This window comes from Daucus carota, chromosome 5 (genome assembly GCF_001625215.2).
Source record: "Daucus carota subsp. sativus chromosome 5, DH1 v3.0, whole genome shotgun sequence".
Classification (NCBI taxonomy): domain Eukaryota; kingdom Viridiplantae; phylum Streptophyta; class Magnoliopsida; order Apiales; family Apiaceae; genus Daucus; species Daucus carota.
This window is the reverse complement of record NC_030385.2, coordinates 23,366,002-23,381,165: the sequence shown is the minus strand read 5'-3', so window position 1 is coordinate 23,381,165 and position 15,164 is coordinate 23,366,002. Positions and strand designations below refer to the sequence as shown.

The window sequence follows — 15,164 nt, the reverse complement described above, 5'->3', positions numbered from 1 at the left end:
AAGTTGTTTTCAACTCACTACAAGGAAAAAAGGGTCATGCAACGGTTTATCACCGTTGTCTGTCATCTCGGGATCCCGTTGAATATTGAGGCGATATCTGATAATATATCAGACAACGGGAATCCAACTGTTGTTGAACAATATCAACAACAATAGTTTCTAACACTTGTTGAAGAACGGGTGACACAACGGTTCTGAAAACTAAACAAAAGTTGCAAAGGATTCCAAACAATGGTTTTGCATAATAAACCAATGTATGAAAGCTTGTTGCATAACAGTATTGATAATTAGAATCATTGTTGGAAATCATATGAAACAACAATTTTAAGATACAAAACTGTTGTTAGAATGAATACATAACAACGGTTTATGAACATGTCAATTTAAGAACCATCTTTGGAAATACTATATACAACAATTTTCTATTTTATTCATTGTTGTCTTTCTTCATTCAGGACGACGGTTTTTCAATTTAGTATACACAAGTCATTGTCATATTTTCTTACACACAACACTTTTATGCTCACATATAAAAACATCTAATAAAAATGAGAATATGCTAACAATATATTTCAAAAAAATTACGTCACAAAATCTTGCACTAATAAATACAAAAAATAAATCTCTGACATGAAAAAAAATTCAATTTAGTGTTTACAAAACCATTCAAAATACAAAAGGCTGAAACAGTTTACACCGTAAATATTATAATGCTCAATATAAACTAGCAACGTGTATGTGATAGCTTGCTCCTATATAACCCTTAAGAGCTTGATTACCCTCTTTTCCACTTCTATTTGAGAAGTAAATCTCAAAGAACTGAAGTTTTACTCAACATTGAAGCTTTTGCATCTCTAGTGGCTGACTATTGTTGGTAAGATGAGCATCAATCCTATTCAGATGCCCAATCTTGTATTTCTCAATTAGAGGGAAAATCTGCAAGTACAAGAAATGAATCCAATTAATATTTACAGAAGTTTTAACAACGAATAATAGGTTTTACCAAGAATAAAGTTAGATGTGTTGAGGATCTCTCTATTTCTTCTTTTGCTCAATGTGCCCTGTTTCATTTCATAGTTGCAAAAATATAATGCACCATGAATTGCTACTTGTATTAATCTACTGAAGCAGAAAATTACTTAGCAACAAGTTCTATTATTCCAAATTAAAAAGTTGCCCTGCTCTGTTTTGAATCAGGAATCAATGGAAAGAAAACACTCACATCATATCATCGCTATAATCAGTATCATGTACTAATGTTAGACCCAAGCAATTATGAAACCAATCACTTACCTCATACAATGTTTGTATATTGTGCAATAGAGTGCATCTCTCCCACATGATTACACAAATTCTATCTTTTCATTATTTGAAATATTTTGACATAATCTTCCTCGAGACAATCTAGGATTGATGATTAGCCATTTGGAAGCACCTGGCACATGTACTTATTAAGAATGACCACAAGAGGTTTAACGGTGATAAGCAGGTGCCTTTGCCTAGTTTTTCAATTACTAGCTAGCATATTACCTCTATTCAACAAAAGCAGACTCATTTAAACTTGAACTGCGTTTTATCGAATGAGTCCACTTACATTAATTGGTGAACTACTATAATTAAATTTTCTACAGTTAATCAGTTTAAATTCCATTTAATGGCATCACTTCATTAAGCCATTGCATGAAATCATCAAATATAGCCATTGTTATTATACACCCCTGTCAAATTAGAACCTAAATCAAATCGGCTTTATCTATAGTTGAAAGAAGAAATTACACTAAGGCATACAAAAATTTTCACAATTCACGGTAGGACAAGAAGATCCTATAGACATTCCAATTAGGAAGGCAAAAGATTTCTGGCAACTAAAAGTAAAACCTGCAATTTTTAGATGAATCAATAACTAGATAAAGAATAGATATATTTCTATCAAATGATCAAGCCCTCTGCCTTATCATTTCACAACTAGAACCTTTCTCCCAAGTTCAATGACTTGCCTCATTTTTCTCCCTTTAGACCTTGCAACGACTACCTATTTCCCCATATTCTATTTTCCCAGATTTTAATTCATAAATTATTGTATACACACAACAAACTTAGCATATAGGAAATAAAGAAGCTTTCTACAATTTATGGATATCATAAAAAGGACTGAATATGATAAACTTACAAACTCCGTACCAAGAGGCATGCCCACTTCAAAAGTGTGAGCAACCCACAAGCCATTTACTAGTGCCTTTCCATCATTTCAAGCAGCACTTCAAATCTCTCAAAAAATATGTATTAATAGCTAAAATGTAGTTCAAGACTAACTCTAATAATAATGAAAGACTATACAAGAAATGACTAACATAAAGAAGATTATAGACAACACACCAGCATCGACTCCACTTCCACTAACAAGCTTTGACAACACCTAAAAACAAAAACCCATCAAATTAATTAGCCCATTAGATGATAATTAACACGTTCTTGTACAGATTAATTAGCCCATCAGACTCTATTCAATCTCACCTTATTCTTCATTTTCGGGCTTGAGAAGTTCCACCTACCAAGGAAAGTGAATCTAAACAACAAATTCACTGAGTATGTCACAAAGAGATGAGATCCAGGGAGATGGTTAGGGTTTGTAAACTTAAAAACCCCAACCCATCGCAATACACAATTAATCGACCTGATTTTAAAAAAATTGACTTGAGAGAGCATAGAGCGTATAGCAGGGAGAGGGAGAGAGTAAAAGATGAAAAGGAGGAGTATTAGTTAGACAAAAGCTCGGAGACATAAGGGCGGAAATAAATTTTGGACGAAGGGGGAAATGAAAATTGGAGAAGGGGGAAAACGAAAAGTGGCTCAAAAGTGAAAATGATAAATTATTTATTTATCTATTTATTTTATACGCATTGTTATGTAATTTTTTTTTATATATGGTTTTTAACGACCAACCCGTACGGATGTTAATACTCACTCATTTTAGAGTTGTACAAAAATAATCAAAAAGTAATAAATTTATCTTGTATGACTTTTTAATAAAAATCTAGTAAAACTACTATTCCCTCAAACGGATTTTGTACCAGATTAACTGAAATATTTTGTGAAATGGATTATTCAACGATCCAACCGTACAGATATTAATATCTACTTATTTTAGTCATGTAAGAAAATAATCGAAATATAGTAAATTTATCTTGTATGATTTTTTAATAAAAATCTAGTAAAACTACAAGTCCCCAAAACAGAATTTGTACCAGGTTAACTGAAATATTTTTTTAAATGATTTTTTCAATGATCCAACCGTACGGATATTAATACCTACTCATTTTGGTCATGTACAAAAATAATCAAAAAATAAAAAATTTATCTTGTACGACTTTTTAATAAATTTCTAGTAAGATTACTAGTCTCTAAAGAGGGACTTTTACGAGATTAACTGGAATATTTTTTGAAATAAATTATTCAACGATCCAACCGTACGGATGTTAATATCCACTTATTGTAGTCAAGTACAAAATTAATCAAAAAATAACAAATTTATATTGTATGACTTTTTAATATATATCTAGTAAAAATACTAGTCCCAAAAACGGGATTCGTACCAGATTAACTGAAATATTTTTTGAAATGAATTTTTCAACGATCCATCCGTACGGATGTTAACACCTACATACTTTAGTCATGTACAAAAATAATAAAGAAATAATAAATTTATGTTGTATGATTTTTTAATAAACATCTAGTAAAAATACTAGTCCCCAAAATAGGATTCGTACCAGATTAATTGAAAATATTTTTTCAGATGAATTTTTCAACGATCCAACCGTACAGATGTTGATATCCACTTATTTTAGTCATGTACAAAAATTATCAAAAAATCTTAAATTTATCTTGTATAACTTTTTAATAAAAATCTAGTAAAAATACTAGTCCCCAAAACAGGATTATTAACTGAAATATTTTTTGAAATGAATTTTTCAACGAGCCAACCCTATCGATGTTAATACCCACTTATTTTAGTCATGTACAAAAATAATAAATTTATAAATTTATCTTGTACAACTTTTTAATAAAAATCTTGTAAAATTAATAGTCCCTAAAATGGGACTCGTGCCAGATTCGTTGAATTATTTTGAGAAAAATCCGTTGTTTGGTTAATGAACCTTCTAGAATAAGGTCTAAACACAAAAGTTATTTTATTAAAGATCGTTGTGTCCTCTTTCTCGAAAGTTCTAGAAGGAGGCTTTTAGACAACGGTTTTCTATGAGAAAAATATTGTCTGAGAAAATCTCTGACAACATTTCTTTTGACAAAAACCGTTGTGTAAGCGTATCAATGTTTTTTAATCTGACGACTGATTTTAAATATCCTTTCAATCAACGGCTCTCATTGCACCATCTCAACAATCCAAGTGATAGTCTTATGACTAATCATATGGTGCCACCTCATCAGGTGGTGTCTATTGAAATTCTAAAAGAGTTACTTTAGACAACTGTATTCATCCGTTGTGTGATATTGTATAGGACAATACATTCGAAAAACCATTGTACAAACTTTCTAATTTGCACAACACAGTTTCAAAAAGGCTTGTCTAATTCATTAATTAGACAATTGTTTTGAAACCGTTGCCATGATGTTTATTAGACAATGTTATTTTTTTAAATTAAATGTAACCGCTGTCTGAATTACACAACACTACATCAAAAACCATTGTCTTAACCACCTCGATTCACAACGGTTACTAGACCATTGTGTTAACAATGTCACACAACACTTCCAAAAATAAAGCTTGTCTGTCGAGTTTTGAATATTATCAAATAGACAATAGTTTACGTAACCAATATCTGTTCCGCTCTCAGACAACTGTATTTTAAGAAAAAATATTTCGCCGTTGTATGTCGGAATGGCACAACGGAATTTTTTCGAACCGTTGTGTAACGTGTGTTGTTTGAGGCTGTTTTTCTTGTAGTGACTTCAAACGAATCTGGAATGAAGCTACAAGTTGTTTCCAACTTCAATCTAGCCAATGATGAAGCAACAAGTTGTTTACATGCTTAAACAAATCAAGAATGAAACTACAAGTTGATTCTAATTTTAAACAACCGAATCGAAAAAGGAAGCTACAATTTGTTTTCAACTTCAAACGAGTCTGGAATGAAGCTAAAAGTTGTTTCCAACTTCAAACTACCCAATGATGAAGCAACAAGTTGTTTCCGAGCTCAAACGAGTCAAGAATGAAACTACAAGTTCATTCTAATTTTAAACAACCGGAAATGAAGCTACAAGTTGTTTTCAGCTTCAAACGAGTCTGGAATGAAGCTACAAGCTGTTTCCAACTTCAATCTAGCCAATGATGAAGCAACAAGTTGTTTACATGCTTAAACGAGTCAAAAATGAAACTACAAGTTGATTCTAATTTTAAACAACCGAAAAAGGAAGCTACAATTTGTTTTCAACTTCAAACGAGTCTGGAATGAAGCTAAAAGTTGTTTCCAACTTCAATCTAGCCAATAATGAAGCAACAAGTTGTTTACATGCTTAAACGAGTCAAGAATTAAACTACAAGTTCATTCTAATTTTAAACAACCGGAAATGAAGCTACAAGTTGTTTTCAACTTCAAACGAGTCTGGAATGAAGCTACAAGTTGTTTCCAACTTCAATCTAGTCAATGATGAAGCAACAAGTTGTTTACAGGCTTAAACGAATCAAGAATGAAACTATAAGTTGATTGTAATTTTTAACAACCGAAAACGAAGCTACAAGTTGTTTTCAACTTCAAACGAATCTGGAATGAAGCTACAAGTTGTTTCCAACTTCAAACTAGCCAATAATGAAGCAGCAAGTTGTTTCCGGGCTCAAACGAGTCAAGAATGAAACTACAAGTTCATTCTAATTTTAAACAACCGGAAATGAAGCTACAAGTTGTTTTCAACTTCAAACGAGTCTGGAATGTAGCTACAAGTTGTTTCCAACTTCATTCTAGCCAATGATGAAGCAACAAGTTGTTTACATGCTTAAACGAGTCAAGAATGAAACTACAAGTTGATTCTAATTTTAAACAACCGAAAACGAAGCTACAATTTGTTTTCAACTTCAAACGAGTCTGGAATGAAGCTACAAGTTGTTTCGAACTTCAATCTAGCCAATGATGAAGCAACAAGTTGTTTACATGCTTAAACGAGTCAAGAATGAAACTACAAGTTGATTCTAATTTTAAACAACCGAAAATGAAGCTACAATTTGTTTTCAACTTCAAACGAGTCTAGAATGAAACTACAAGTTGTTTCCAACTTCAATCTAGCGAAAAATGAAGCAGCAAGTTGTTTCCGGGCTCAAACGAGTCAACAATGAAATTACAAGTTGATTCTAATTTTAAACAACCGAAAATGAAGCTACAATTTGTTTTCAACTTCAAACGAGTCTGGAATGAAGCTACAAGTTGTTTCCAACTTCAATCTAGCGAATAATGAAGCAACAAGTTGTTTCCGGGCTCAAACGAGTCAAGAATGAAACTACAAGTTGATTCTAATTTTAAACAACCGAAAATGAAGCTACAAGTTGTTTTCAACTTCAAACGAATCTGGAATGAAGCTACAAGTTGTTTCCAACTTCAATCTAGCCAATGATGAAGCAACAAGTTGTTTACATGCTTAAACAAATCAAGAATGAAACTACAAGTTGATTCTAATTTTAAACAACCGAAAATGAAGCTACAAGTTGTTTTCAACTTCAAAGGAGTCTGGAATGAAGCTACAAGCTGTTTCCAACTTCAATCTAGCCAATGATGAAGCAACAAGTTGTTTACATGCTTAAACGAGTCAAAAATGAAACTACAAGTTGATTCTAATTTTAAACAACCGAAAAAGGAAGCTACAATTTGTTTTCAACTTCAAACGAGTCTGGAATGAACCTAAAAGTTGTTTCCAACTTCAATCTGGCCAATGATGAAGCAACAAGTTGTTTACATGCTTAAACGAGTCAAGAATGAAACTACAAGTTGATTCTAATTTTAAACAACCGAAAACGAAGCTACAATTTGTTTTCAACTTCAAACGAGTCTGGAATGAAGCTACAAGTTGTTTCGAACTTCAATCTAGCCAATGATGAAGCAACAAGTTCTTTACATGCTTAAACGAGTCAAGAATGAAACTACAAGTTGATTCTAATTTTAAACAACCGAAAATGAAGCTACAATTTGTTTTCAACTTCAAACGAGTCTAGAATGAAACTACAAGTTGTTTCCAACTTCAATCTAGCGAAAAATGAAGCAGCAAGTTGTTTCCGGGCTCAAACGAGTCAACAATGAAATTACAAGTTGATTCTAATTTTAAACAACCGAAAATGAAGCTACAATTTGTTTTCAACTTCAAACGAGTCTGGAATGAAGCTACAAGTTGTTTCCAACTTCAATCTAGCGAATAATGAAGCAACAAGTTGTTTCCGGGCTCAAACGAGTCAAGAATGAAACTACAAATTGATTCTAATTTTAAACAACCGAAAATGAAGCTACAAGTTGTTTTCAACTTCAAACGAATCTGGAATGAAGCTACAAGTTGTTTCCAACTTCAATCTAGCCAATGATGAAGCAACAAGTTGTTTACATGCTTAAACAAATCAAGAATGAAACTACAAGTTGATTCTAATTTTAAACAACCGAATCGAAAAAGGAAGCTACAATTTGTTTTCAACTTCAAACGAGTCTGGAATGAAGCTAAAAGTTGTTTCCAACTTCAAACTACCCAATGATGAAGCAACAAGTTGTTTCCGGGCTCAAACGAGTCAAGAATGAAACTACAAGTTCATTCTAATTTTAAACAACCGGAAATGAAGCTACAAGTTGTTTTCAGCTTCAAACGAGTCTGGAATGAAGCTACAAGCTGTTTCCAACTTCAATCTAGCCAATGATGAAGCAACAAGTTGTTTACATGCTTAAACGAGTCAAAAATGAAACTACAAGTTGATTCTAATTTTAAACAACCGAAAAAGGAAGCTACAATTTGTTTTCAACTTCAAACGAGTCTGGAATGAAGCTAAAAGTTGTTTCCAACTTCAATCTAGCCAATAATGAAGCAACAAGTTGTTTACATGCTTAAACGAGTCAAGAATTAAACTACAAGTTCATTCTAATTTTAAACAACCGGAAATGAAGCTACAAGTTGTTTTCAACTTCAAACGAGTCTGGAATGAAGCTACAAGTTGTTTCCAACTTCAATCTAGCCAATGATGAAGCAACAAGTTGTTTACAGGCTTAAACGAATCAAGAATGAAACTATAAGTTGATTGTAATTTTTAACAACCGAAAACGAAGCTACAAGTTGTTTTCAACTTCAAACGAATCTGGAATGAAGCTACAAGTTGTTTCCAACTTCAAACTAGCCAATAATGAAGCAGCAAGTTGTTTCCGGGCTCAAACGAGTCAAGAATGAAACTACAAGTTCATTCTAATTTTAAACAACCGGAAATGAAGCTACAAGTTGTTTTCAACTTCAAACGAGTCTGGAATGTAGCTACAAGTTGTTTCCAACTTCATTCTAGCCAATGATGAAGCAACAAGTTGTTTACATGCTTAAACGAGTCAAGAATGAAACTACAAGTTGATTCTAATTTTAAACAACCGAAAACGAAGCTACAATTTGTTTTCAACTTCAAACGAGTCTGGAATGAAGCTACAAGTTGTTTCGAACTTCAATCTAGCCAATGATGAAGCAACAAGTTGTTTACATGCTTAAACGAGTCAAGAATGAAACTACAAGTTGATTCTAATTTTAAACAACCGAAAATGAAGCTACAATTTGTTTTCAACTTCAAACGAGTCTAGAATGAAACTACAAGTTGTTTCCAACTTCAATCTAGCGAAAAATGAAGCAGCAAGTTGTTTCCGGGCTCAAACGAGTCAACAATGAAATTACAAGTTGATTCTAATTTTAAACAACCGAAAATGAAGCTACAATTTGTTTTCAACTTCAAACGAGTCTGGAATGAAGCTACAAGTTGTTTCCAACTTCAATCTAGCGAATAATGAAGCAACAAGTTGTTTCCGGGCTCAAACGAGTCAAGAATGAAACTACAAGTTGATTCTAATTTTAAACAACCGAAAATGAAGCTACAAGTTGTTTTCAACTTCAAACGAATCTGGAATGAAGCTACAAGTTGTTTCCAACTTCAATCTAGCCAATGATGAAGCAACAAGTTGTTTACATGCTTAAACAAATCAAGAATGAAACTACAAGTTGATTCTAATTTTAAACAACCGAATCGAAAAAGGAAGCTACAATTTGTTTTCAACTTCAAACGAGTCTGGAATGAAGCTAAAAGTTGTTTCCAACTTCAAACTAGCCAATGATGAAGCAACAAGTTGTTTCCGGGCTCAAACGAGTCAAGAATGAAACTACAAGTTCATTCTAATTTTAAACAACCGGAAATGAAGCTACAAGTTGTTTTCAACTTCAAACGAGTCTGGAATAAAGCTACAAGCTGTTTCCAACTTCAATTTAGCCAATGATGAAGCAACAAGTTGTTTACATGCTTAAACGAGTCAAGAATTAAACTACAAGTTCATTCTAATTTTAAACAACCGGAAATGAAGCTACAAGTTGTTTTCAACTTCAAACGAGTCTGGAATGGAGCTACAAGTTGTTTCCAACTTCAATCAAGCCAATGATGAAGCAACAAGTTGTTTACAGGCTTAAACGAATCAAGAATGAAACTATAAGTTGATTCTAATTTTTAACAACCGAAAACGAAGCTACAAGTTGTTTTCAACTTCAAACGAATCTGGAATGAAGCTACAAGTTGTTTCCAACTTCAAACTAGCCAATAATGAAGCAGCAAGTTGTTTCCGGGCTCAAACGAGTCAAGAATGAAACTACAAGTTCATTCTAATTTTAAACAACCGGAAATGAAGCTACAAGTTGTTTTCAACTTCAAACGAGTCTGGAATGAAGCTACAAGTTGTTTCCAACTTCATTCTAGCCAATGATGAAGCAACAAGTTGTTTACATGCTTAAACGAGTCAAGAATGAAACTACAAGTTGATTCTAATTTTAAACAACCGAAAACGAAGCTACAATTTGTTTTCAACTTCAAACGAGTCTGGAATGAAGCTACAAGTTGTTTCGAACTTCAATCTAGCCAATGATGAAGCAACAAGTTGTTTACATGCTTAAACGAGTCAAGAATGAAACTACAAGTTGATTCTAATTTTAAACAACCGAAAATGAAGCTACAATTTGTTTTCAACTTCAAACGAGTCTAGAATGAAACTACAAGTTGTTTCCAACTTCAATCTAGCGAAAAATGAAGCAGCAAGTTGTTTCCGGGCTCAAACGAGTCAACGATGAAATTACAAGTTGATTCTAATTTTAAACAACCGAAAATGAAGCTACAATTTGTTTTCAACTTCAAACGAGTCTGGAATGAAGCTACAAGTTGTTTCCAACTTCAATCTAGCGAATAATGAAGCAACAAGTTGTTTCCGGGCTCAAACGAGTCAAGAATGAAACTACAAGTTGATTCTAATTTTAAACAACCGAAAATGAAGCTACAAGTTGTTTTCAACTTCAAACGAATCTGGAATGAAGCTACAAGTTGTTTCCAACTTCAATCTAGCCAATGATGAAGCAACAAGTTGTTTACATGCTTAAACAAATCAAGAATGAAACTACAAGTTGATTCTAATTTTAAACAACCGAATCGAAAAAGGAAGCTACAATTTGTTTTCAACTTCAAACGAGTCTGGAATGAAGCTAAAAGTTGTTTCCAACTTCAAACTAGCCAATGATGAAGCAACAAGTTGTTTCCGGGCTCAAACGAGTCAAGAATGAAACTACAAGTTCATTCTAATTTTAAACAACCGGAAATGAAGCTACAAGTTGTTTTCAACTTCAAACGAGTCTGGAATGAAGCTACAAGCTGTTTCCAACTTCAATCTAGCCAATGATGAAGCAACAAGTTGTTTACATGCTTAAACGAGTCAAAAATGAAACTACAAGTTGATTCTAATTTTAAACAACCGAAAAAGGAAGCTACAATTTGTTTTCAACTTCAAACGAGTCTGGAATGAAGCTAAAAGTTGTTTCCAACTTCAATCTAGCCAATAATGAAGCAGCAAGTTGTTTACATGCTTAAACGAGTCAAGAATTAAACTACAAGTTCATTCTAATTTTAAACAACCGGAAATGAAGCTACAAGTTGTTTTCAACTTCAAACGAGTCTGGAATGAAGCTACAAGTTGTTTCCAACTTCAATCAAGCCAATGATGAAGCAACAAGTTGTTTACAGGCTTAAACGAATCAAGAATGAAACTATAAGTTGATTCTAATTTTTAACAACCGAAAACGAAGCTACAAGTTGTTTTCAACTTCAAACGAATCTGGAATGAAGCTACAAGTTGTTTCCAACTTCAAACTAGCCAATAATGAAGCAGCAAGTTGTTTCCGGGCTCAAACGAGTCAAGAATGAAACTACAAGTTCATTCTAATTTTAAACAACCGGAAATGAAGCTACAAGTTGTTTTCAACTTCAAACGAGTCTGGAATGAAGCTACAAGTTGTTTCCAACTTCATTCTAGCCAATGATGAAGCAACAAGTTGTTTACATGCTTAAACGAGTCAAGAATGAAACTACAAGTTGATTCTAATTTTAAACAACCGAAAACGAAGCTACAATTTGTTTTCAACTTCAAACGAGTCTGGAATGAAGCTACAAGTTGTTTCGAACTTCAATCTAGCCAATGATGAAGCAACAAGTTGTTTACATGCTTAAACGAGTCAAGAATGAAACTACAAGTTGATTCTAATTTTAAACAACCGAAAATTAACTACAATTTGTTTTCAACTTCAAACGAGTCTAGAATGAAACTACAAGTTGTTTCCAACTTCAATCTAGCGAAAAATGAAGCAACAAGTTGTTTCCGGGCTCAAACGAGTCAACAATGAAATTACAAGTTGATTCTATGTTAGATATGATTGATGATTACTAATGTTCTTAAAGTTTGTTTTAGAACAGGAATCATCAGAGTTTAAACTGGAAGCTGATCAGAGTTTAGCAAAGTCTGACAGAGTTTAATAAAGTCTGATCAGAGTTTACATAGTCAAGACTCGTCAGAGTTTACACGTGGAAAGAGCTCAGAAGCGGATATACTTCAAGGAAGGATAGAAGCTGAGGAGTGATTTGCTGACTATGGAAACTAAACAGAAAACTGGAACAATCTTTGATTGATAGATTTATTAGCTGATTTATAGGATATCAATCAGAGATTGATTTTGTAACTGTGTCTATATAAACACAGATTAGGGTTACTCTATAGGATTTGAGTGATCGAGTATATTGTTAAGAACCCTAGCAGCTCTTAGTGATACAATATAAATCACTGAGAGAGTTTTTGTAACTATTAAAGCTTTGTGAATATAAGAGTTTATTGCTTTCGATCTCTTATATTGTCATACTGTGTTACAGATTGTGATCACTATATCATATTATATAGTGAGTTTAAAGGACCTAACAAGTGGTATCAGAGCCAGCTCTGTTAAGATTACTACAGTGAGATCTTAAACACAATCATGTCTGAAAAATCACAAGCTTCATCCTTTAGAGTTCCAATCCTTAAGGCATCTGAATATCCAGTCTGGAAAGAAAGAATGATCATATTCTTAGACTCTGTTGATCCAGAATACCTTGACAGGATTTTTGATGGACCACATATGCCCACCAAGCTCTCTGTTGGGATTGCAGATGAACCTCAAAAGATGGTTCCAAAAGAAAAGAAAGATTATACTCCTGAGGACATCTCATCTATCAGTAAAGATGCAAAGGTGAAGCATCTGTTGCATAGTGCCCTTGATAATGCAATGTCTAATAGGGTGATTGGGTGCAAAACTGCTAAACAAATTTGGGATGCTCTGGAAACCAGATGTCAAGGAACTCAGGCCATTAAGAAAAACAGAAAAACAATCCTTACACAGGAGTATGAACACTTTGACTCAAAATCTGGTGAGTCCCTGACAGATCTGTATGACAGATTTGTCAAACTGTTAAATGACTTATCTCTGGTGAACAAGGAATATGATCTTGAAGACTCAAACCTCAAATTCCTTCTAGCTCTTCCTGAAAAATGGGATTTGAAAGTCACTACAATAAGAGACAATCTTGATCTTGGAGAGATGTCTCTTGATGATGTTTATGGAAGGCTGAAGACTCATGAACTTGAAATGGAGCAAAGGAGCAAACGACATGGAGGAAAATCAAAGTCTGTTGCTCTGAAAGTTCAAGAGGAAACTGCTAAGAGCAAGGGAAAAGCTCATGTCACAAAGTCTGACATTGAGTCATCAAACTCTGATGACTCAAACACTGATGTTCCCTCAGACTCTGAAGAAAGTGATGATGAGATGATGCAGTTAGCAGCATTGATGGTGAAAAGCTTCAAGAAGTTGGCCTACAAAAAGTTCAACAAAGGCAAAAGTTTTTCAAGAAAAGACAGAAACTCTGACAGAGTTTATGACAAGAAGAACTTCAAGAAGAATGAGGGCAAAGAAGGGAAAGCTGGAAAAGCTGACAAGTATACCTGTTTCAACTGTGGTGAAAAGGGACACTTTGCATCTGAATGCAAGAAAGCCAAGAAGGAAAAAGAAAAGGCCTTTATCACCAAGAAAGGAAACTGGACAGATACATCTGATTCAGAAGAAGAAGTCAATTATGCTCTGATGGCAAACACTGACAACAACTCTGAATCTCCTGCTAAGGTACCTCATTCTACTCTTGCCTTTGATACTGAAGATATAACTGAATTAAGATTGTTTCTTAAAACTTTACATATCAGCTTTAGAGATCAGACTTTAGAAAATGAAAGATTAAAATCTGAAACTCTGAGTGTAAAGAAAAGGAATGATTTTCTAGAAAAAGAATTAGTTCAGATGTTGGAAGTTCAAAAAGAAAGAGATGATGCTGTCATTGTCAAAGATGAATTATCAAAGAGGTATGCATCTCTTCAATCAGAACTTGCTAAGGAAAGGGAGATCATTAAGACATGGACTAATTCAGGCAAAACCACTCAGGATATCTTAGGTAGTGGAAACTGGAAGAAGGGACTAGGTTACACTGATAACTCTGAAGCTGAGTCATCAAAAACAGAGTTTGTTAAAACTCAAAGACCTAAGGTTAAACCTGTCAAATTTGTTGTTGAATCCTCTAAGTCTAAACAGAGTAGACCAAAATCAGAGACTAACAAAAGTTTAAAATCTGATAAGCCCAAACAGGTTAACATAGGACTGATGACTCAGAAACAGCTTAAACATAAGCTTAAAGAGGTAAAGTCTGATGACAAAAACAAGGAGCCTAGGAAAAACAGAAATGGCAAGATTGGTATAGACAAGAGTAATAACTACATGCCTGTTCCAAATGCACTTAGGAAGACATGCCATAACTGTGGTAATACTAATCATCTTGCTAATTTTTGCAGGAAGAACAAGGACATTAACTCTTTACCTACAAAGTCTGGAGTTAGAAAAAGTAGTATTAGATATAAACCACAAGATCCATGTTTTCATTGTGGTAGTTTATGGCATTCTATTTATACTTGCAAAGAATATCATAGTTTGTATTATGATTATTATCAATTGAAACCTTCTTTAAAGGTTAATAAAAACTCTGCAAGTACAAACTCTGTTTCTAGTACAAACTCTGTTGCAAAGTCTGTTAGCTCAAACTCTGATAATAATACCGCTGCAAAAGCTAACAAACTTAATAAGGCCAAGGGATCCAAGCAAGTCTGGATCCTTAAAACTAACAACTAGTGGTCTGTGTGATTGCAGGGCAACAGGAAGAACATTCTAGTCTTGGACAGTGGATGTTCAGGACACATGACTGGAAATAAAGCCCTGCTATCAGAGTTTGTGGAGAAGGCTGGCCCAAGTGTTTCTTATGGAGATGGCAACATAGGAAGGACTCTGGGATATGGCAACATCAATCTTGGAAATGTCATCATATCAAATGTAGCTCTTGTTCAAGGGCTGAAACACAATTTACTCTCTGTCAGTCAGATCTGTGACAGAGGATATCATGTTGATTTCTATGAAGAACACAGTGAGATAGTAAGCAAGTCAACAGGCAAAGTGGCAGTAACTGCTCACAGACATGGGAATATTTATGAAATCCACTTGCCTACAAACTCTGAAGG

At 33.8% G+C, this 15,164-nt stretch overlaps 1 long non-coding RNA gene across 1 annotated transcript; it reads right to left on the bottom strand.

Annotated features, from left to right (window-relative positions):
• Positions 1-572: 572 nt before the first annotated feature.
• Positions 573-2,755, bottom strand: LOC135152582 (uncharacterized). The gene is made up of 3 exons (XR_010291872.1): positions 2,515-2,755; positions 2,171-2,416; positions 573-936 (listed from the first exon to the last, which is right to left on the bottom strand). It is a non-coding gene; the product is annotated as an uncharacterized LOC135152582 (long non-coding RNA).
• Positions 2,756-15,164: the final 12,409 nt, after the last annotated feature.